This window comes from Anas platyrhynchos, chromosome Z (genome assembly GCF_047663525.1).
Source record: "Anas platyrhynchos isolate ZD024472 breed Pekin duck chromosome Z, IASCAAS_PekinDuck_T2T, whole genome shotgun sequence".
NCBI lineage: Eukaryota > Metazoa > Chordata > Aves > Anseriformes > Anatidae > Anas > Anas platyrhynchos.
Window position 1 is genome coordinate 75,701,136 of NC_092621.1, and position 24,122 is coordinate 75,725,257.

Sequence of the window (24,122 nt, forward strand, 5' to 3'; positions counted from 1 at the left end):
CTTCTGATACAGAAAATTGTTAAATATTTACCTCCTAAAAAAAAAAAAAGAACAAACCCAGAAGCAGAATAGAATAGAATTGCTCCACTTACAAATAGAATCACATATGGGGTATCTTTGTTTCAAAGCTTTCAATAACTGAGGCAGGATGTGTTTGCTTTCCACTTCCTACTGTTAAGGAGTATGGGTTTGACCCTGCTGTTGTAGCTCAACTTTGCAAGGGCGTGCAATTGAACGAGGTGAATGGTGACAGAAGACTGGACTCGAATTAAGCTCCCACTGTCTCCAATTGTGGGGGCCTTCACCTGCAGCTGAAGATCCAAGGAGGCTGCAGAAAGTAAAAGAGCTGTACAGCCCAGATCTGCTGGCCAGGCTGCACAACAGGGGTCAGGAACTGGAAGTAACAAGCAGCTGCAGAATACCAGCACTGCACTGGCAATACATCACCAGTTTTGAAAGCCCAAGCTGTGGTCAGTTCAGGGTGCAAACCTGTGTGCTTGCAGGGGTAGGCGTGGGAGCCACTCAGGCCAGTGAGCGCAAAGAATCCTTACGTGGACAAGGAGAAATGGAGAGCCCAGACTGTCCCTGGGGAGGATGCTGGCTTCCTGCTCAAGCCACCCCACCCCTGTGTCCTGGCTGCAGCCAGGGATGTGGGAGAAGGTTTGCAGGGCCCCCCAGCACTGCGCCACAGGGCGGGAAGAGGCATTCTCTAGGGTCCCTCGGCACATTTGGATGGACATAGACACACCTACACAGGGCTTCAGCCCCCTGGCCACCACTGCCCTGCTCATTCCTCCAGCTGAGATGCTGGCTGTGCCGTCATGACCACAGCCGTGGTGCGGAACAAGATATTAACTTAATTAAGCAATGCCTTGACAGCCATATCTTCAGTGCAGAACATGATATTAACTTAATTAAGCAATAAATTACTAAAGCAGATGAAAGCTCTGACAGCTATCCAAGCTTGGCTGTGTTACCACGAAGCTGAGCTCGCTTCCCCCTGACTTCTGATGTGGAGGGGAGAGGACATAGCAGGGGTGGGGGCTGCAGGAGTAACCTCTTCCTTTGCCTTACTGGAAATGGGTGTTTGCAACAGAAAGATGCTGTCTGCACCATGGGAGAGATGAGACTATTGGCTGTGGTCTCTGAGCTTGGTACAGATATTGCCAACTCAATCAACTTTCATTTATATTTCCATCTCCCACTTAAAAATATTGTACGCTATGTCCACAACTTCATCGCTCCCTGCTCTGCTCTGGTAGCCCAACTACTGGCAACCAGCCCCACTTCCAAATGTTGGGACCTCTTCCAGTAAGGAAAAAGCCACTGTAGATGCAACTGCACTGCCACAATCCAACCATCCTTTCTCCATCTGTCATTTCCATGCTCAGATACTGTTCCCATGAACAGTATCTTTGTGCTAGACCTCCCTGTGAGCAGAGCAGGTGACTGCCAGGGTGTATCTGGGAATCACAGACATCGTTCTCAGAAAGCTGAGTACACAAAGGGGGGTGAAAACAAACAAAAAACCAAACCACTATATGCATGGGTTTGATATCACAATGGGAAGGAAAAGCCAAGTAGGAAAGGCTGCTGTCTTGGCTAGATATAAAACACTTTTCAGATGAACCAGAGATCTTAAGAACTCTAGATTATGACAGTCTCCTCTCTAAGTTTGTCCAGCCATCCTTATTTTCAGATGGGAATCTTCTTTCCACCTCTCTTCCAAAAACTATTTAAACTACCGATCCTTAACAAATGCAAATAAGCAAATGCTCACAAAAGCATAGTTACCAACTCACCGCGGAGAGCAGCACGTTGTAGATCTCTCCCTCTGCCTCTCCCACTCCTGTCCCTGCACTCAGAAACCTACAACATTTTGGGAAAACTCCAACTGACTTGGAAAAATCATAAAATATGGACTGCCCTCTCTCACCTTCCATGGCATGTCTGGTCTTGCATCCTAATGCCTGAGCATACTCTCTGTGTAAACCTAAACACTAGCATGTAGGCCATAAACCTAAACGTGACAGTAGCATGTAGGCCACAGAATCCTTTTTACCTCATTCTGGTAAGATAGTGTTTTTCCCCAAGGACTTATCACTAGTGCAGCACCATTCATGACACAACAGGACAATCAGGAGACAACTACTCTTGGCTGTGCCTGCCTCATAGGATTGCTCATCAATCCAGGTGGTGGGGCTGGACACCAGCTGGGGTCACGGCACCACGATGGATGGCAAAGTTTGGCCTGAAGAATCTTTGTTGTAAATGGCAAAGGATCCTGTCTGCTCTGCAGGACCCAGAGCATGCTTGGAGGGAGAAAAGAAGTGCTTGTAAACTTACATAAGCTTTACAGAGCAACACAAATGACTTTTGTCCACTAACTAATTCCTTTTACCACATGTCTGAGTCCTTTCCTTTCCAATCTTTCTGGAAGGCCAGCACTAGAGAGGTGGAGAGGAAAGGAGATGGGGAGTTTGTTCATGCTTACCAGAAGGCACAATCAGAGTCCTACGGACAGCAAAAGAAACATTATCATCACTCATTAGGAGTGATTAGGAGACATGTATGATAGTTTTTGTAGAGCTTGCGGATTATGGACCATCTGTCGGTTTGTTTCACCCCGGGTAGCACATGTGAGCATTTCTGATATGTGTACGGCTCAGAGAAGCATGCTTAGACTGCATTCCCTGACTGCCTTGCTCTCCATGGACATGGATGAGTGACCTTCCCTCCCATGCTCATTTTTCATTGGTATCAGCTATCCCTCCACTGTCTAAGCTGGCCAAGTGTGCTTTGGGGAGAATGTGTGAGCTTCAGTCCTAAGGATTAAAATTTGGCCAGTATTGGATCTGAGGGATAAGTTTTAAAAGTGCACAGAAGTACAAGGAAGCGAAACCTCAGTCAATATTTTATTTTCTTCCTTCTTCAGATGCAGACCCAGGAATTGCAAAACATGTTTTGAGACCATATAGCTGGTAACAACTTATTGCTCTCTTTCAAAATGCTGACTTGAACAAGAAAGTATTTCTATTCTGGTAAGATTTTACTCTCAGACATTCTGCTTTGTTCATGTTTACCACTATTCTAATATTTCAGTGATGTTCCAGTTTTAAGCAGTATGCAACAGGTGAGTTAATGCAGACCTAAAAACCTCAGGCAGCTTGCCATGGTCATGCTAATTAGTTGGCTGAGCAAGGGGTATGTTAGCTTTATAAACAACACTTACAGACTTCAGTTGTACCAATACTAAAAATGCTACCATGAAAAAGCTGAAGCATGGACACCATAAAAAAATCAGTGTATAAAATTGAGCAACAGAAGACTGATCAGAAAGACTCCAACTCTATGGCGACTAGACAAAATCAAGGTTTTATTACAAATGGCTTCTGACCAAGATACTCCTCTCCAGCTGTACTAGGGAAAATAATTTGAAATTCAAGTGAACACAAACTCAGATCTGATTTCAAGGAGAATTTCCATATGGAAAAAATGTGAAGAACTAGTAAGTAATGGATATATCAAGGAGTTGTAAGGTTCCAAGCTGGAAAATGTATGCGTGACAATGGTGAAATTTCCAAAGCACAGAGGATTAAATCTAACAGGGTCTGAAATTGCTGATAAGGAACCTTAAGTTCCAAGGCAAATGAAACCATATTTGAGTAGAATCTTCTCCATCATAGCACTATTTCCCTAACCGCTGAAGCTACAACATGTCTGTGAGACTTTACTGATTCAAACTTGTGTCATTCACTGCCTGTACTCTGGGATTTACAATCATTTTTGTGCAATGCTGTCCCACATATTTTCCATTTAGTTTCTGTTGACAGATGTCAACCTTCAAGATTTTTTTCCCTGCACATTCAGTACTGTCCCAGTTACGCCTCTCTAGGGAAATTTCAAAAATTTTCCAGTAAGTTGTTTTAATTGACTAAATAATAGTAAAAGTCATATGACACAACATTTTCTCCTAGCTTTAGATGATCCTTATAAATTTGAACAATTGTATTTTCTGATCTAGAGCACTGACAGATTGTTCAAAAACAGCAGTACAGTGCCCTTAATCAGATTTTAGACCAAGCTGCATCTCTCTCTTTCTCCTCTTTCTCCCTCTGCCTTTTAATTTCAGCTTCTTATCTTAAATCATTCATGCCATCTGTAGGGGAATGCCAATTAAATCCAAATCTACCTGACATCAGCAGAAAACTTTCTGCTAGCTTCAGTGTTCCTTCACAGCTTCTGCTTCCTGTCAAGACTGCTGGAAACTCTTCTTGAACAGGACACAGCATAGGCATAATTTGATAGGCATCTCTTCCTTTAGGATGAAATAGGTTTTAAAGAATACATCAAAATGGGTGTTTAATCAAGGAAGCTATAAATGCTGTGAATGAAATGTTCAGCATGCACACACCTTTCCAATTACATCAGTGTTCTCAAGACCAACAGAAGTGGTGCACATACACACACACACACGTGCTTTCCAATCCCATACTCATCTGCACCTCTCTAATTAAAGAAAAAAAAAGTCCATATGCAACAGCAGATGCATAAGTGAAAACAGCTGTGTGAAAAAGAGACACATCAATGTAAAAACCCCTTTACAAATCTGCTTGATGTGGTTGGCACTGGAGACAGGGACTTGATGCAGAAGTCAAACATTTGGGAAGGAGTTGAAGCTGCTCACATTTTGGGAGTGTTAGATTCCAACTAGGAAATTAAGGGGAAACTTGGTTTGAAATTAAGTAACACTGTACCCTCTTCCTGCAGAACCCCTTGAAAATTGCTCTCGCTAAATCTCTGATTCAGCCTCAAAATCCTCATACTTATATACTTAGCTTGTTACAGTCTCCATATCAGACCATGTGAATAAGAGGTAACTAAAATATACCAACTTTGAGAATATAACATATTTAAAAAGTTAACTTTTGCTTGTTTTTACTTGTGTACATTCATTTTTACAGGATGTAGGCAATATTTTAGTGTCTATACTAAAAGCAGTGCCTTTAACTTAATGTGCCATATTCCTTTAATCTCCTCTTCAAGAGATCAAAGCATCTGTTAGACATGGGCATGCTCTGGGAGAACTGTAAGAACTAAGTATGAGGTCTCGTTAAGTCATTATGAACCTATGTGCCTCCAGAGAGGCTACTGCAGATTCAAAAACCTGCCCTACCACGACGGGAACAGGATAAAGCCATGAGCTCCCATTCTGCTTTGATTACTGTGGCATATGGCAACTGAGCCACGGTCCAAACTAACAAATTGCTGGGGCTTTGGATCAGCCCACACTGTCATCTTGCACCTTTCATGGTAAGCCAAAAATTGGTGAGCATGCAGGTGACTATTCCCTTACCGCTCAGCGCAGCTGCCGCACAGCGCATTCTCACTGCTTCCCCACCCATGTCAACTGGGGTTTCATGATTCAAGCTGGTAATTAAGAGTACAAAACAATTATTCTTCCTGACATCATCCCAGCCTCAGACCATGAGAACTTCCTCTCGCCCTGCCTCTGCCTCACTGTTTCCTCCAACCACTTCCCAGGCTTAATCTCATGACAATGTCAGGGTGGAGTAGCTCAAGCGCAGAACCACCACTAAATGCTGCACATGTGAAACTATTAATATCTGTTCCACCTGTGGCTGAGGAATACCCATTTTTAGGAATGCGGAAGGCTGGGTGTGTGACCGTTACGAGCAATGTGCTCTGGTGCAAAGGAAAAAGGCTGGTAGCCTTTGAAGGCTCCTTTTAACTACTCCGACTGGCTGGTCCTTCCTTCAGGCAGGTACAGTTGTGACTCCACACTTTACATTTACAAGTATGTCAACAGTGACAGGTAACCTAGAAAGATGAACCTGCCCCACATTTTGACACCTTTTCCTCTGCACTCACAGCAGAGGAGCTGACTGACCTATTGCCAAATCAAGACCTGTACAAACCTCAGCTTGTCACTCACAACCACTAAGGAAGATTTCAGTTTTAATTATACTAGAGCTAGTATGCATGAAGACAAAATGATGGAGTACTTTGCTGGGACTTGGCAGCCCTGTAGGGTCCATAGGTAGATACATTGTTTACTGAGCAACAAGATCTATCCACTCTCTTTATTCTCTCTTTTCTCTACTTGGGATTTTGGGACAGAAGCTGTCAATTATAATAGACTTACATAGCTACTAAAATCCAACTCCCAATCTTAATTAGGGTTACCACAATGAACAACTCAGAACAGCATTACTCTGTTGATGATATTTCACATGAGTGGTAACAGAAAACTAGACTATTGGTGAAATGAATTAAAGAAAATTTCAGATTTGAGAGTAATGCCAGAGAAAGAGCTTGGAATCTGCATTTCTGCAGCAGCTTTTATCTGTGGGAAATCGTGTGGGGACCAAGGAAAACAGGAAAAGGTGGGATGTTGGGCCTACTCATAGTCTGACAAAAAATAAAATAAAATAAAATAAAATAAAATAAAATAAAATAAAATAAAATAAAATAAAATAAAATAAAATAAAATAAAATAAAATAAAATAAAATAAAGCACAGGGCACCACAGGATTCAGCATTTGCTGCCAAGTGTGCACTTCAATAAAAAAATAACTTAAACTAAAAAAAGGTAGCATCAAACCTGAATTCAGGAGTCTTGTCTGATAAATAGAGAAACTGAACACCCTTAAAGAGAATTTTCCCATTCCCTCAATGGGAGCTAGATAGCACCAGGAATGAACATCTTGTGTCAGGTGTCAGATGCCAGTGAAGCTTTAGTTGGTTCAGAAACCTCTAATGAAGAAGCAGAATGCTGTAATTGCTACTGATTGACGGAATCAAACTGTAGTCATGCTCCTGAGAAAAAACACAAGGCAGTACGCTGAGTGGCATCAATATTTTCCCAGAGCAAACTCAGTTATCTGTTGGAACAGACAGTAGCCTTGCTACTTTTTTCCTTCTCAACAATATCAGTTTACAGCTCAACAACACAAGGGTGGAGGAGGAAATTCCTTTATTCTCACCTTCCAAAAAAAAAAAAAAAAAGTTCCTTTTCTAAAAGCTTTAGTACAATGAATTTGTCATCAATTGTTTGCAGGAAACATCTCACATTTTTTCCTTCTATGCAACGAGTTTAATCCCAGCAGGTTGACATAATTTTATAAAGAAAAAATAAAAAGCCACATATGGCAAGAACCATGGTGACATCCACCAACCTCAGTAAAAGTACCTACACAATGCTGTTAAATGTATAAGCATAGGACAATCTGGCCTTAAAATTGAGAAAAAGCATATACAACTTCACCAAATAACATTAACAAAAGTAGTGAGCAGCAAGTGCTTATTCCATTCTGACAGATGACAAATTTACCACTGCAAGGAGAAAAAAAATAACAGCGTACTAGCAGCATTCACACTCCAAGTCTGGACTGACAGACATTCCCAAATATCTTTTAAATTGTGGTTGTTAAAAGGTGCTGTGAACAAATGACAAGGTTTGCAGCAACAATAATGAAAAGCATGAAATAATGAGCATGAAAGAACAAGAATTTAAGGATAAAAACGAAATCTTTACTAATTTCCTTTAAAAGATTTTCTCTGATGATAGGTTTCTATCTATGGCAGACACTGATTACTGTCTGATGATGTTTGTTTTGGTAACTTCTGATGATGATGAAAAAGCCTATTGCTGCTTGGTCAAGCTCTGAGTTTTCTTTGAGATATTTAACTGTAATGCAGTCAGTCCTACTATTGATATTCAGCTGCAGCTGGCAGCAAACTTGGTTCAGCTAATAAAAAACCAAACCTCTACACTAGTAACAAGAGAAAGCCAAATTTCCACATCTCTTTTAAACCAGGTTGAGCTATAAGGTACACCTCTTGTTTCCACTGCTTTAAAATTTCTCGTATTCATGTCACTGCTTCAGGTTGCTATGGATGGAAGGACAGGATATCCTTCTCACGAGTTCCCCTACTGTTCCTTTCACACACCACGTTACTCCTTTTCTACACATGCCTTATGTGAGCTAGGAACCTCTACCATCACATAAATGTTCAGGTCAACTTTTGGCTTCACATAAACCATACAGTGACCAGAGCTGGGATAGGTTTAGCATACATACACTTCATTGTTGTTTGGGCCCTTGACATCCTTTGAATATTTTTAAGAGAAATTCATTAAACACTTAAAGACAAATTTTGAGGTTCTGGAAGACAATAAATAGTTTAAAGACGGAGGGAGGGGACCCTCAGAACAGGTGGGGAGACAGCCTCCAAGTGGCTGAGAATGGAAATATGCTGGTACAAGGGCTGCAGCTACAAGGACATTTTTTTCTTTTTCTGTTCTCTCTCTGGCAGCCAAACCATACAACCACTAACACCACCACCACCAAAACCACCAACCAAAAAATATGATTACCAAACTCTGTATCATTGTCATGGACAGCAGAAAATACCAAAACAGAATAATGACATTATTCTGTATATATATATGTATTCTGTATATATCTGTTCATCTGATTGTGTTATCAGAGAGAAAAATCATAGCGTCTTCTTTTGCCAAGCCCTGCCTATTGGCATTACTGACAGCCTGGGCCCTAGGTTTGAATACTTTTCTTTTTGAGGAGGGGTGGCTTTTATCAGAGCCTTTCAGAGAATGATGTAAACCTAACCATTTGAACAACAAAAACAACAAAGGCTCCAGTGAAGGCATTCTTTCGGACTCTTCTGATCTTTACAATACAGTTGAAATCTAAATGTTTTTGTTAGTTTTTAACTCTTCAGCCCAGGAGATGTTTTGAAACTCGAAAGGTTCAGAAACAAAATAACTGCAGATAGCAAGCCAAAACTTGCTGTCAGTGAAACTGCTTTTTAGTTAAACAGAGACTACTTCACTCATTCCTTAGGGCTTCTTTTAAGTTAAAGACAAGAAAAATTTGCTTCTAGTTCCTTTATGAGACATTTACTCTTTTGCTGTGGAAAAGTGTGCACCATCTCTAGCAAGCTCCTTACAAAGCCCATAAAATAAAACAGGCTTCTAGTAAATGAAGTGATAGAGGTCATGGATGTGAAGTTGCCCTTTCTTTATTCACTGACATATGTCCATATTGTTGCTGACACAGGCCAGGAAAGCATCACCGGATACACAGCACCAGAAAATTGCAAGAGAATATATACATAATGTGCTTCATCATCACAAAGCTAACTGTATGGCCCAGAGTCCAGTCCCAAACATGACATGCAACAGAGCAGCAGAGGCCTGTTCCCTTACTGCCTAGCTACCTAAAATTCTCAAGGTCCAGACTACAAGGAGCCTGAGATGTTTTGTCAGCACAACCCTCCACAGTGGGCTTCGTCGTGTAGTATGGCCCACCACCACTTTCCCGTGGAATGGAGCCACCAAGTCACTACAAAATCTTGGCACCATTCCTAGCAAAACGAAGTCCTCCTACCATGAAAGTGGGTCACCTTTATTTGTTTTAAAAATTCATGTATCCTATTTCAAAATTCACATTTGCCACAACATGAACTGCCAGGCCTGCAGCGTCTCCTCCTTTATTTTTCCTCCTGCCTTCTGTCTCCCAAGGAAATTAAAGTATTCATTAGATCCACCAGCTAGAAAGAAGATTTAAATGGCATGATGCATTACCCAGCGCAGCTGCATGCTGACAGACAGCTGATGTTGATGGGATGTTAGGCTAAGCACACACGTACGTGCAGGCCTGTTAGTTACAAAGTCAGTCCCAAGCCGTAAATTACAGCTGTCCCGTTGTGCACTGCTGTCACCCTCCCACTTAACTCGCAGATCCACCTAAGAGGGAATGGGCTGAGAAGAGCTGGTGGGGCATCTGCAGAGGTAACTCAAATGTTTTGTTGTTGTTTAGATGGTCACTGCTCACCCCTCCAGCCTAGACCAACAACTACATCTGTGCCTGGAGGACATGAGCCCTCCAAGAGGAGGCTCATGTCAGCAGAGACTGCTGCTCTGATGTTTCAGGCTTTTTCTGCAGAACTGCCAGCTCTTCCTATGAAACTGAGATGGGAACCCCATCTGTGACCAACCCTACAGCTCCCCAGAGACCAGGTACCTTGCTGCAAGTGCTTTCTTTGTATCACAAAGCTAATGTGAAGGCTAAAGGGGCATGTGTGATGTTGACAGAAGTGCTTTAGCTTTTAATTATCTCAGATTCTCTGCTTCTGCAGATGAACACTCCTGGACGATGCAACCTGACCACAGCTTTAAATGCCATCTGGCTCTTGACTTAATGAACACTGGTGTAAGTAACCTCCTGCCACTCTCCTTCTTCCATGTTCAGCATTGTTTTTCATATAAATGAACTTGCTTATATGTATTTTTCTGTTGTTTTTGTTGTTTTTGTTTGGTTGGTTGCCTCAAGGTTGCTCTTCCAATACCTACCACAAGTTCAGAGACATGCCCACTGCAGCATCTGCACCTGTGGGATATCAGTTTGCCTTTCCAAAGAAACTTTTCTGAATAAACTTTTCTGAAGAAACATGTCCCATAGGTGTGGAAAGAGGAAATCTTAAAAAAAAACCACTATGCACCTTCTGCCTCCACAGATCTACACTGCAGGCAGCTTGGGATGGAGTGGCAATACCCTCTCAGGCGACTCTGGAAAGTCCCCTTTTTGGCAGTTCACACTGTTGGGAACAGAGGGTGTTGACTTGGCTTGATTTCCCTTCACAAAGTTTCTGATAACCCAGCGCCTCAGAGCATGCACAAGAACAGTGCTATCATCCTTTCTTACCAAAAGAAAACAGGTTTCCAGCGGGAGACAGCTTAACACAGATCTACCCAGCTAGTCATGGAGAAGTCGTGTCCCTCACCCAGACCAGCAGGATACTGACTCGCCAGAGTCAACAGGAACCGCAGGCAAGAAAGGACCGAGGGCTGGACTTGTGGGTTTCCCACACATCCCCCGAGATGCAGAGCAGAACAAAGAAATTCTGCTACTGGAACGTTGCTGCTATATAAATGAAACCCCTGAATTATGGAGAGGCCTGGGAATGAACGAGAGCCACAAAAGCCTAAGAACATTTTATTCAGAGCAGAAGGAATCTGATGGCATCTGACAAAAAGATGTGAGGAAGGAGTCTTCCCCTGCAAGAAACGATCAGCTATTTCTGAAAGGCTGGCTTATGTACCACTCAGTCCCAGTTTGGCTCACCTTTAGTACTCTCTAAATACACAGGTAACTGTTGCCAACTTTTTAGTGACAACTCCAAATGTGATTTTTTTCCCTGAGGCTTGTCCTCCTAGAAATTTCAAAATTACCTGGGCTCCCCGTTGATATCTCTGAATTAATTAGATGGGAAAAGATTTTCAAGATGTTTAAGGGCTTGAAGTATATCCTGGTCAAAACTGTTGACTAATTAAAAGATATTCTTAATTTAAAGGGAGAACTATTCCCTAAAAATCTTTGGCAACCTATATTCTGATCCACTGTACCATGCCACCTCTGTTCTTATTAACAAACATGTTTAATACAGCATGATGAATGTAAATCTGGGCCTTACAGACGTATCAGCACAGGATGCCAAACGAGCAACAAGACAGATGTATTGAGAGTGCCCACCAAAAACTGTTATAAGGCCTCATTTAGAAAGCAAAAGGGCACTTCATCTGTCCATGCTGGATTCTCTTTTAAAGCTTTTTGTGTGGAAGGACCCATATTCCTAAAAGTTCCCAAAAATTTGTCTACTGCTATGCTTTCACAGAGCTGCTGCTCACCAGGGATTCAGAGGGGACTCACAGGGAACCAAGGAAACAATAGGAAGAAGAAGCTTGCATCGGCAAGAAGATATGGTGAAGGAGGCTAATACATTTCTAAATTAAGCCAAGTCAGGAACTGAACCAGAATAGTTTAAGTGACAGTACAAAACATAAATAGTCCAAAGACAGTTATGTGAAGGATCATGAAGGCTGGGAGTACAGAATGGATGCAGGACAGAATTGATCTCTAAGTGATGAAACAACAGCATCTAAAACCAGCACAGGTACTTTGATGCTGTTCTTTAGATCTGACTGAATGACCAAAGCATTTCTTTTTAATTAAGCCGATTTTAGTACATCCTCTTCTTCCACAACAGAAAAATGCTGAAATGTCTTAAATAGTCTGAGTATTTTCAGTGTTTAGAAATGACTCATAAGAGAAAGAAATAGGGAAAAGAAAGGAAGGACACAGAGAAAAGACTTAAAATGATAACACAATCAGGCTACAACTTTGGCTGAATTTTGCTTTCTGATGATGACAACCAGCAGCAGGTGCTAGGAACAACAAAGGACTGGCTCGGTCTTCATTCAGTGAATAAAGACGTGCAGATGCTGCTCTGCTGGACACAGCTGTGCCACCTCTGAGCAATGCTGCTGAGGTCTGCCCTGGATACCCCCACAGGGGCTGCATGGTGTTCAAACGATGGGGTGTCGAGACCCCAAGGCACCCTGTTGTCGCCGTGTTTTGTCTCCACAGTAGAACAGCTGTGCCAATAACACGCCTTTTGAATGGACAGAAACATCTGGAGCTCCAAAACGTGCCACAAGCCACAACAGCCTCTTAACCTTGCATGCACTTCAAATGTTTTGAAATCAGGTTAAGTGACTGTGGGTTTATTGATAGCAGCTCCCGTGCCAACATGCGGGTTCTCGAGAGCATTACAGGCAAATATATTTTCTTACACTCACTCTTGGGGCAGGGTAACAGCTAATGGGGAACTCTAAAATTGGAAATAACGTGACCTATTTACAAGGAAAGATGATAGCACGATGCTTAAAGATTTGAGATTGGCTTCACTTTGTCTTTCTTACAAAGCTGTAGGAGCACTGTGATACATTCCAAGAGACCATAACTACAGCAGGAAAATATTTGTACAAAACTGCTGGCTTGGTCCCACCTTCTTAAACAAAAATAATCTTTGGTGTTTTACTGTGGAAAAACTCCAACCTTTATTAATAGATGTATACAAATTTAATTAGTTTAACAGCGTGGGTTGGTTCAAGATGCTAACATGGGTGTACATTTCAGCTGGTTTCTATTTCTAGTCTAATGTCTTCCTGCAGCCTGCTGAAGAAGAGTTATTAAAAAAGGGAAATTCTTAAAAGTGAAGATATTTGAAAGACGGATGTGGGTTGTGTATTGGCAATCCTATTAGGGAATTATTATAAATTGGCACTACTAAACTTGCCCCAGATTCAATAAGACACAGAAATAGGGCAAACCAAGCATGTATACAGATGGAGCTGTGTTTTTCCCTGGAGTACTAGAAAAAAAGTGGCTGTTAAAAAGCTCAACTTGAACTTAATGCTGGTACCACTGTCCCAGATAATGAGGCACAAGATGACCGCTTGAAATCCCTGGATTCACTGGATAGAAAATAACAGCTGTGATGTCAAATACCAGTCCCTGGGAAGCATTGGGAAGGAAGCGACACACATCTGCATGTCCATTTACGTTTAAACCCAGGCCCAGAAAGTGTTGCACTTAGTTTCTGTGATTGAAGTGGTAGTGGTTTGTATTTTTTTCAATATTTAGATCAGTATGATCGTAATGTATTGCTGGTTTAACGGTGTTGTGAAATTATCCAGGCAAAAGGTAGTTCTTCTCACTACTTCAGTAAACTGCTAAACTTTAATTTCTAGAAAGCCACATTTTACTGCTACTGCTACACCCACTGCACCCTTAAAAAGTTGCCTGCTTCATACATATATTACACACAGATGTTACACAAACAATGAAAAAACATGTAGAAAAAAAGCTGGTAAAACATGGACAGCCCTTTCCTTCCAAAGCACACATTGCGATGTGAATTTAACTACTTGCACACAGAAATGTTTCTGGTCTTTTTTCTTTTTAACATTGAAAAAAATGGAAAAGAGGGAAATGATGATGTCTGGAGCCACAAAAGAAATGAGTGGAATCAAGAGATTCTGAACAAAAATCCAGATCTTTGAAAGCGTCCATGCTTCCTAGATCACAACTTATCTCTTTAGTCAATTAGACAAAGCTTGAAAGTAAATTCTAAAGTGAGCAGGACACACTTTTGTCATTCAGTAGCACATAATCAATTTTTCCCAATGATGTATGTATGTTTTTAAGGGAATTTGTTCTTAAATGCATTTTTTTTCCTCTGTTATTAATAAGAGGCTGAAATCATTCTGTTCAACAATATCTAGGGAAAATTCTAATTTCTGCAGCATATTGCATGAAAGTATCATATCAAGCAATGTAACACTTGAGTCCAATTACTACAAAGTATTTCTACCACATTTCTGAAGAATTACTCTCAAGGCACAGTTCTGCTTTCTCCTGTAAACCTCGAATCTTAGAAAACAAAGCAAACCAAGTAAACAAAAAGTGAAACTCTGAACTGTCATCAATTATAAACTGAAGCCAAAGCTTTTTTTTTTTTTTTTTTTTCTTTTTAATTAAAGATGGCAGGACATATAATTAGAGTGGATTACTGAAGATTGTTCATCACCAACAATTAGACCGTAATTTGTATTGCTAAAACAGAATTTTAATATGATGTTTATTTTGTCATGATACCACAACATCCCAGTATTGTGAATACGATTAACTGGGAGACAAGAAAAGTGATGACAAAATCTAGGTTTCTGTAGTATACAATTTTGAACAAAAGTTACAGTATGATTTCTGTGAACTAGGATGTTTCTTCCAACAGCAACTAAAATGACAGTTTGAACACATTGATTTTGCAGTGAAACAGCCCTGAAGATCTTCCACCGTGGAGAAGTGAAGGGAAGAATCAATAGTCCCATTTTACAGCTGGGAAACGTCTGCACTAAGGACTAAGACTTTTTTTCAGGAAGGAGTGAGATACATCTGTGATGTACTAAAGAGACCGTGCGCAATGCATCCTTTTTAAAAAAGCTCTGTACACAGTTCAGTACTGATTTTCCACGATTCTCACTTGATGACAGAAAACAGCTTTGGAAGGGTGCTCAGATGCCATCTGCATCAACATCTGGATTCCTGTAGTCAACCACGATGTCTACAATGACAGGCTGCCAATAGGCCAATCAAAACAAAAAATCTCATCCCAATCTGAGACATATTAGATGGCTAGCTCTCTGGAAGCACCTTCCTCTTTACATGAACTACAGAGGCATACCAGATCAAACCAGACACTTCATTTCCAGATGGCTGAGATGAAAACTAGCTCTAGTTAACCTACCCTCAGACAGAGGGCAGACTGCACGGTTTGCATCCTCAGTGCAGGCTGAAATCCTTCTTCACCTCCTCCTGTATCAATCTGTCCTGCACAGTATATTCTAAAAGAGCAGATGATTCCCAGATAGGAGATTTCATAGAGCATGGACTTTGCACAACTGCATTCGTCTTGTCACAAATAATTAGTATTTACCCTTTGCCAAGATTAAATAGACTGATGTGGAAAACTAATGTATCAGAGCAATGCAGCCCAAAGTTTAAGCAGAAATAACATTTTGGACACACAGAAGTAAAAGACTAGATTTTGGCATCCTAGTTAAAGAGAATTACATAAATTATAAATCTAACTGCATTTGCTGGCATTCATTCAGTGCTGATGTTATATTTCATAATTAAACTTAATTTTATAGAGCTGTACTCTAGTGGTCCAGGTCAGCAGTCAATTAAAGAACAACCCTCTCCAGGACAAATGCAATACTCATATAAGTGAGCATCGTCATAAATTGGCAGGGCAAGTTTTTTTGCTTATAGAATTTGAATGCCAATTCTATCTGTATTAGCTTCAATGGACTAGCTCCAGTGGGTGGGACCATCTGAAAGGTCTTCTCAATGAATTCTGAGTCCATAATTTTTCTATTGTACAAACAAAGAATCGACAGTGAACTAGGAGGACCACAGGAGGCTGCTGCCTGGTTGGTGCTGCTCCATGTTGAGCCATGGCGCTCAGCGAAAAGTGAGGAGATCCCTCTGCTATCAAGGCGCAATAACCCACTCACACACTTCGCTCATCTCAAACCGACAAGTAAATGGTTTGGTTTCTCAGAAGCTGGAACATGACTGAAGCTGGAGTGATAACTGAAGAAGAATGGAAGTAAGAAGTAGGTACCTGCTTTCTGAATATAAGCTCCATGGTAAGATACTTCGGCAGTAAGTAAAGAAAACCAAGCGCCTTTCCCTAGAAGGTCTAACAAGCACTCAATTTTGGAGATTCCTGCACATTTCTTCCAGGCCGTGTGATCCTTGCTGGGACGAGGTGTCTGGGGAAACACTGGTCACCTCTGATCTGCCACCCTTCCTAGCACAGGTAAGGCAAAGGGTGATGGATTTTGTTCTCTTTCCAGAGGGAGGGCAGACATAGCTGGGGGTCAGTATTGCAACAGCCTGGAATTTGGAAATACACTATGGGAAGTTGTATCAAAGTAACACAGAATTTAAGGCAGACTTCAGGAAGCCAAATGCATTGTGCTCACAAGAACCAAGATGTGCCCCTTCAGCACAGGCTCAGTGGACAGGCAATGCTTTTCTTTCTTTCTTGGAAAAATTAAGAGGAATAATTTTGGCAGCATGAACAAAAGTGTTTACCCCAGCACCACGAATGAACTTGCTGCTGGTCAGCTGAACAAACTCACCACCTGTCTGGGGGTCAGTACCGTACCGTGTTGACGAGAGAAGAATCACGCAGTGAATGGCAATAATGGGGACGGTTCTAGATGCTGCATTACGCAGCTCTTCGTGCCTTGCTATAAATACGGTATCAATAGCACTTGCTAAATCAGCAGGTGTTTCCAGTAGCAAAAGTCAGTTCTGCAGTTTGGATGAGCCAAACAGGCGTGAATTAACTCATCGCATGCCCAAAGCGCACTTCCAGCATTCTCCCTCCCACAACATAAACCACACAACCCTGTATTCTTCATACAGTGAAGACTCTGGCAGAAGTCAATAAAAATTTGGAGCATTTTGAAAGCACTTTGAAGTTATGCACAGATCCCCCAGCAATGAAGTTGCTGTGGACATCCGCAGGGAAAGAAAATAATCATCAGCTGCCACAAAAGCTAGTTCTTGTCAGCACTATTAAAAGATGTCTATCAATATGGCTTAATTTGCTTAAGAGCTCACCTGGGACCTGTAGTCTTTGGACAGGTGTTTGGAAACTAAAGTGAAAAACAACTTACCAGCATCTGTATGTAACATTTTAAATTTGTGAAACATTATTCTGGCAGAAGCTGTCAAAGGGCAGCAAAGAAGCTGACATTTAGGTACAAAATGAAGACAACCTGAATAAAAACTAGGCAATACTGACCTGTCAGAAATACCTACTACGAATACACTTAATGAATGCTTTTATTTCAGCTATAACTCTATCCTCTGCTGTGTGCAGGGAAACAAAAGCTGCCATCTAAATGTACATGAAATAACTTGCACTCTTGAGGAAAAAGAAGCCATGTACTACCACAGATACTGATGTATCTATACCTTGCCTGGGTTCCTGAGGCTGGTGAGACCAGAAAATGTAATTGTGAAAGTGAAATAAATCCCTGTCAGATACGCAAAACCTCTGCAAAACACTTACACAGCATGAATACAAATTGACATACCAGAACTATGAGACAATGCTAGAATCAGAGGATATCATTACAACGTTGAACGGTTAATCACAGCTCAAAATAAAATGTTTATTCCAGTGCTAAAATCACAATGGAGGGATCTGCTCTGCCTCTTTCTGGCATTAGGCTGGTACTTATCACCCTAACGTACATCTTCTGTGAGATGATATGAGATTCATCTGAAGATAAAAACCAAAGTTCAGTATGATGACTGCTTTTTATGGGTAATGATTAATGGCATCAGGAACTCAAATGTTTGAATTCACAGTAGCTGCCGGCCTGCCCCCCTCTGTAATAATTTCAATAACTTTTTAGGAAGAGACACCAATGTTTGAGAAGTTTACACTGCAGTGGTCCTAAGCAGGGGAACCAAATATATACAGATATTATATTTGGTTCTATATACATATATGAGATATTTAAAACTCATGCTCTGGTCTTACAGAGGGAAGCTAAAAATAGAAAGACTTGGAACAAAGATACGGGAATTTTTCAGTTCAAAAAGGGGAGTCCAGGAAAAAATGAGATGGCCATGAAAAATACATGCTGATTAAAAAATAATTACGTCACGGGTTTTTCAGGATCCTAACAAACCCCCTCGACGCCGCCAGCCGGGCTCCCCCCTCCGACCTCCCCAGTGGAGCCCCCCGGGACCCCAAACCCCGCAGCCAGAGAAGGGGGGCTCGGAGAGGGATCGGGGGGGGGGGGGGGGGAGGAGGGGGTCACACTGCAGCCAACCCTCCACCTGAGGGCCTGGGGGGGTCCTGGACCCCCGCATCCCCCGCTGTGAGCCCCCCACGCCGTGGTGCCCGCATGGGGGGGTCCCGCGGGGTCGGAACAACCACCTCGGGGGGAGGCGAGGGGGAAGAGGGCAAGGGCTGCTCCTTCGACCCCCCGGCAGCCCCTTTCCCTCCTCGCCTCTTCCCTTCCCCTCCTCGCATCTCCATCCTCCCTTCCCCTCCTCGCCGCCCTCTTCCCCCCCCACCCCGCCTTTCCATCCCCCTCCCCGCCTTTTCCCTTCCCCTCCTCGCATTTCCACCGACCCCCGCAGACACCCCTCACCCCCCTTCCACGACGTGCCCTCCTCCTGCCCTCCCCCCTTCCTCCCAAATACCCCCCAAAAACCCGGCATTTCCACCTCCCCCGCCCCCCTCCACAAGACAACTTGCCGGAGCCGCAGCCCACCCCAGCCGGACAGACGGACGGACGGACAGGCAGACGCGCACACAGCTACTCCCTCTCTCTTTCCCAAGCGCTCCCGCTCGCGCAGCGTGCGCCGCCAGCCCCGGCACGTCGGGTCCCCTTCCTCCTCCTCCTCCTTCTCCTCCTCCTCCCCTTCCCTCCCTGCCCGCCCCCTTCGCCGACGCCAGGAAGAAGGGGGCCGCCCGTCCCGTCCCGTCCCTCCCCGTCCCTCCCCGTCCCGTCCCGTTCGTCCCCGTCCCGTCCCGGGAGCGCCCCTCGCCCCCCCCCTCGCCCCCGTCCCTCCGTGCTCGGGTTACGCGGAGCTCTCCGGTTACGGGCGCCGCGGGGCCCCGGGGACGTGGGATGCTTCAGACCGGGCTTTAGGGACGTTTTCCTGACTGTTTTAAAAATATATATTTTATTTTTTATTACCCCCCCAACCCCATCATTGCTTCTGCTGGCTGAGGAGTGTCTTCAGTGTTGGGGTGTATTCAGTGGGTCTGTGTCCACACACTATTCTGTGCCCTTCGCCATCCTCAATGCCCTCTTGAACACCTCCCTGTCCTAACAGATCCTTTCTGAGATGCAGAAACACACAGTATTTAGGATACAGTGGCACAATGATGTTTTCCTCTAAATAACTAATGTTTTGCAAGGAACCTTCGAGCACAGAGCTGATGGCTCCGTGAAACTGTCATAACAGATTTTGCTCCTGCCACGGCCAGCTCAGATCCCACCATTTTGCATGTGGATCACAACTGTTTTCTCCCCCTGTCTCATTTCTCGTTTACCTACACTGAATTTCCTTTATTGCCCAGCCAACCTTACAATGCCCTTGTGTCTTTCACAGTCCCTCTCCTTGTTACTAACATAAGTAAATTAGCACCACCGATGAACTCAGCTATCACTCCTTTCCCAGGTAAGATACCGGTATGCTGAGGAGCTCACATCCCAGCACTGACCCTTGCAGACCCCTCCGCCGGCCAGCACCTCCCTCCATTGTGAGAACTGGTCACTTATTCCCTTACTTTGCATTTTATCTTCTAACCAATTACTGAGCGATACCAGGGCTTTCCCTCGTGTTGCTATCGCTGCTTAGTCTCCTTAAAAGCCTTTGTTAAGAGCCTTTTAGAAATCCAGTCTGATATGGAAATTAAATCACCCTTATCCACATTTTTGTTGACCCTTTCAGAGACCTCCAAGAGCTTTGTTTAAGGCAGGACTTTACGGGAGCACTGTTGACTCTTCTCAGATAGATTGTATTAATCCAGGTGTCCTTCAGATATAACCCAATTAGCATCTCTATTTGCACAGCACAGGCACAAGGTTTGCAAACCTAGTTCTCCGGAGTCTTTACTGAAGTTTAGTGTCAGACTTGCCACCCTCCACTCTTCAGGTGCTGATGTTTTAATGGGGAAGTTACATGCTACTGTTGGTAATTCAGTACAGCATCCCTGGGTGAGAACTGAAGGACATGGATGAGCACACGCAGGCACGTGTGCTACCTGAACATTGTGACAATGAAAAAAAGTTGTAACAAAAGCTGTTGGTATAAGGAAACAGATGCATTTCCATGTATATGCAACACTGCAGACCTGTAAGCTGATGTTATTAAAGTAAGCAAGAGGCTACCTCCCTAATTAACTACTTGTAGCCATGACCTTCTTAGCAAATGTACGTGTTTGAAAGCAGATAAATTTTGGCACAGACGAAACCCCACCAAGGTCTTTGACCCAGGGAACTGTTTGCCATTCTACATACCTGCAGCCATCTGCTTTCTCTCTTTCATACTTTGCTGTGAGGTCTCTGGGTCCCTTCTTTCGTGCATGCTTTTTTCCTACCACTAGCATGCATGCTGGTGGGAGGAGGAAGGGAGACAGGCCCTGAGCAGGGCTGTTTCAGCTGCACCACCCAGGAATGCTCCTGGGAATGTTTGCAATTCAGTTACCTGTCCAAGGACGGGACTCCTACCCATTTCCATCCCGGACATGGAGCAGCTGCGCAGGGCATGTGTCAGAACCACAGTAAAGCTCCACGCAACCATGCACACCCTGTCAGCCCATTGCAGAGGGGTAGAAGTCTGCATTCGTAATTGTAGGTGAGCCACCCAAATGGCACCCACAAAAAGAGAGGAAAGGGAGCAGTGGGGTGGCAGCTGCTGTGCACATGTGTTGCACAAGTCTGATCATCATTTGTTGGGTTTTCGGAAACTTTAGCTGCTAGAAACAGAATAGGCAAGTTACTGTGAGGGAGAGGGGGGGAAAACACATATTTGTTGCAGTTATTATTTATTTATTTTTAGTTCCAGAAAACTTTGGAACCAAGAAGGGTCACCTTCAGGCCTCAGGAGCATAATTAAAATAAGGCTAGTCTAGTCTTATGCTTTTTGAAAGTCTCAGGTTTTGGAGACTAGCAGTATAAACAGAAGTCTGTGACATTTAGAGCAGACAGAGATGTTACTCTGCAAAGGGGTGAGCTTTGGAGCTCTTCTTCCTGGGTTCCCACCTCCGTGCCCTTTTGTTCTAACAATTATTTTCTGCTCCTCTCCTGTTTACTGTCCTCAGACAGGAGTGGGCTGAACTGCAGCACATAGTTTGTTCCAATGCATAAAGCAGTATCGCTAATGACACTGATGCAGTTCAAATTTTGGTTATTTTCTTTCTCTTATGTCAAGGATGCATTTACATAGTATTAATTAGGCAGCACATGATTAATATACCGCAGAGGAAGTCAAATGCTGTTTCACTGTGTATATTATAATGAGTTTTGCCTATTGCTTCTAATCTGCATTTTTAGCAGTTACAGCAGCAGAAGAAAATAATGTCTTAAGGTTTAGTTTTAAATATGTATTTTGTTAATGCTCTGCAGTTCCATTTTACAGCTTTATGAGCAGTTTCAGGTAGGGGGAAGAGAAGGAATTAATCTTTGCTAGAGTGCAGCCTTCCTTAAATTTTACTATGAAGTTCAAATACCTTTGCCAAAGTAATGAATGGCAAAATTAGCTGGTATTGGCCTGAAAACTCTGTAAATAAAAAAGGTATAAAGAGCAGCCATGTTAACCCAATGTTATTTTTGATACTCAAATGATAGCTCCTCGCCTCTCAGGCCTCATGAACTGGAAAGGGACATGTCACCCTCTGCATTACCCCATTCCTCCTCCAGCAGCCAGCCAGTTTACATCTCAAGGCTGTTTTGAATGCCTAGGAAAAAATGACTGAAATGGGTCCTGGGATTAGAAGAAAGGAGAGAGAAATGGGGAGAAGAGACAGAAGCCATATCCATATCTGCCCCTCCTGCTTTGCCCGGGAGGCTGATAAGCTATTCAGGCCTTGCTTTGGGACTTTGTCAGGGTATCAGTGTCCAGTGTCAGTGAGACAGAGTTTTTATTGTTACGCAATGAACCCTCGAATGGAGAACAATTCAAAGGGGATGCCTCTTCTTATAAGGAAAAAAATCACTTCGTGCTGCTGTTTTACAGCCTGGCACACTGTTCTTGTTCTCTGTGAGCTCTCAAACAAGCTGAGCAGAGTGCAGAATAAAGGAAGAGAAAGTACTCTGGTAATGATGCTGAATGTTCCGGGTGCTTTTGTAACACACATAAATGAAATGCAGTCCTGAGAGGTGATGCCTGATCTGGTGGCCTCCACACTGAATCTCTCTGAGTATGAAAAATGAGTTTTGCTTGGGATGCAGCTTTTTAAGCATCTGAAGCTGGCAGTCAGAATTTGTGCGATTTGATTCTTTTCTCTTCCTTTCCCTGTGGTTCTTGTTATTTCCCTGACTGCAGAATAAGATGCAGATGAGCTGGAGGAGGGAATGCACCGACGTGTGGTAGTGTGTGTGCGATGAAAATGGAACTTGTGTGTATTCTCCGTGCATTTATAAAACTAATGAATGCAGAGATCCACCCGCCAGTTAGCAGAGGAGCTGTGGGAAATCTGGAGGTCACATTCACAAATGCTTTATATTCAGCACAGGGATGAAATACGAGTGTTACAGAGGCAGGGAACTGACTGGAGATCCCTGTTTTGTTCCTGGCATTGCTGGGATGTGACTGAGGCGGGTCACTGTCCCTTATTTGCCCATATGGGTGGATGAATTTTGGGACAGGGACTGCTTGCTGCTGGATGTTCTCAGCACATAACGGGACCTCAGCTGTGGCTGGGGAGTCGAAGCACTAACGTAATACGAACTTAAAAATTATTTTCTGAAGTTATTCAGCTGACTAACAGGCTCATTTGCTCACATTTATTGTGTGGTAAAACAGCTTGGCAAGATCTCTATCGGCAGCTAGCTATGTGAGTAATCTCATTGACTTCAGTGCGACTCCTGGAGTGAGTAATGTTGTAGTATTGGCTCCGCAAACTGCTTTAGTCATCTCAGGCTTACAAACTGCGTGCGTAGTAACCCTGTCAGCACCTACCACACAGTGTAGTGCTTTTACTGTGAGCAGTGCTGTCACAGGAGTAATACCCAGTAGTAAGAGCCTGCATAATCCACACCCACGTGAAAGGTGGCTCTGTTCTGCAGCTGTGGAGGCAGCTACATTTCCCTGGCATCGTGTCTGCTCCAGTCGATGGGGACTGCTAGCTCCCTGTCACAAGAGATCCATGGAAATACCCAGCACCTGCAACGTTGTAAGGAAGAAAGGGCTTTGTTGCAGCTGATGGGGATGCTGCTGCATAACTGACTTATGGCTGTCCCTCCTGCTTGCAGAAAATGCAGTCATTGCAAATCCTGGGCTGTATAGCTCCACTTAAAGCCCTTCACAGCGTTTCCCCAGCTAATGTCTCTGCTTTGATTACGCCCGCCTTGTCTTAGTCCCTTTGTGCCCCCTTCCACAATAGCCCCATTTCTTCTCCCTACTGTGGAGTAAGAAACCCTTTCATCCTGCTCCTTTTCCACAGTGCAGAAAAAATCCCATTCAGTGCTATCCCTCTTTATTCTATAAATCCCTTTTTCAAGCCTGCTTCATCAATAACACCAACACAAGGCAGTCCTGAAGGATGTCTGCGCTTGTCCAGCTTGCCTGGTTGAGCCTGAACATCCTCAGGGGTAGGGAGTGTGTCTCTATGGATTTTCTGAATTACTACATGCACAGGAAGAGCCATATAAATACAGCGCTGCTTCTTACCCCAGCAAAACATGCTCAACATTATATCAACTGCTGGGGCAACTTAATCACAAACCACAATATTTCAATGGTTATGTACTGTTGCTTATTGTTCCTCCAGCTAAACAGGATTAGCAAAAAATATTTAGAGAGCAATTATTGTTTTAGAAATAGGCAACCTCTGTAACTTTTCTGTACTGTACTTGAATAGCATATCCTAACAAAGGGCATTTGTTTGTGAGCTAAAGATCT

At 43.2% G+C, this 24,122-nt stretch overlaps 1 protein-coding gene and 1 long non-coding RNA gene across 10 annotated transcripts in view; one reads left to right on the forward strand and one right to left on the reverse strand.

Annotated features, from left to right (window-relative positions):
* PALM2AKAP2 (PALM2 and AKAP2 fusion) overlaps window positions 1–24,122 on the reverse strand; it is a 258,500-nt gene that overhangs the window by 77,162 nt on the left and 157,216 nt on the right. Inside the window, exon 1 of one of the 9 annotated variants that reach the window (XM_038170136.2) lies at window positions 18,745–18,904. The exons of 6 other annotated variants lie outside the window; for them this stretch is intronic. The gene's annotated coding sequence lies outside the window, so the exon portion shown is untranslated. Of the gene's footprint in view, window positions 1–18,744; window positions 18,905–24,122 lie in introns of those variants that run through there. 2 more of the 9 variants (XM_072030990.1, XM_072030991.1) reach the window with 2 other exon arrangements.
* On the forward strand, window positions 9,660–17,455 carry LOC140000659 (uncharacterized). Its single transcript, XR_011805757.1, has 3 exons — window positions 9,660–10,066; window positions 10,186–10,259; window positions 10,380–17,455. It is a non-coding gene; the product is annotated as an uncharacterized lncRNA (long non-coding RNA).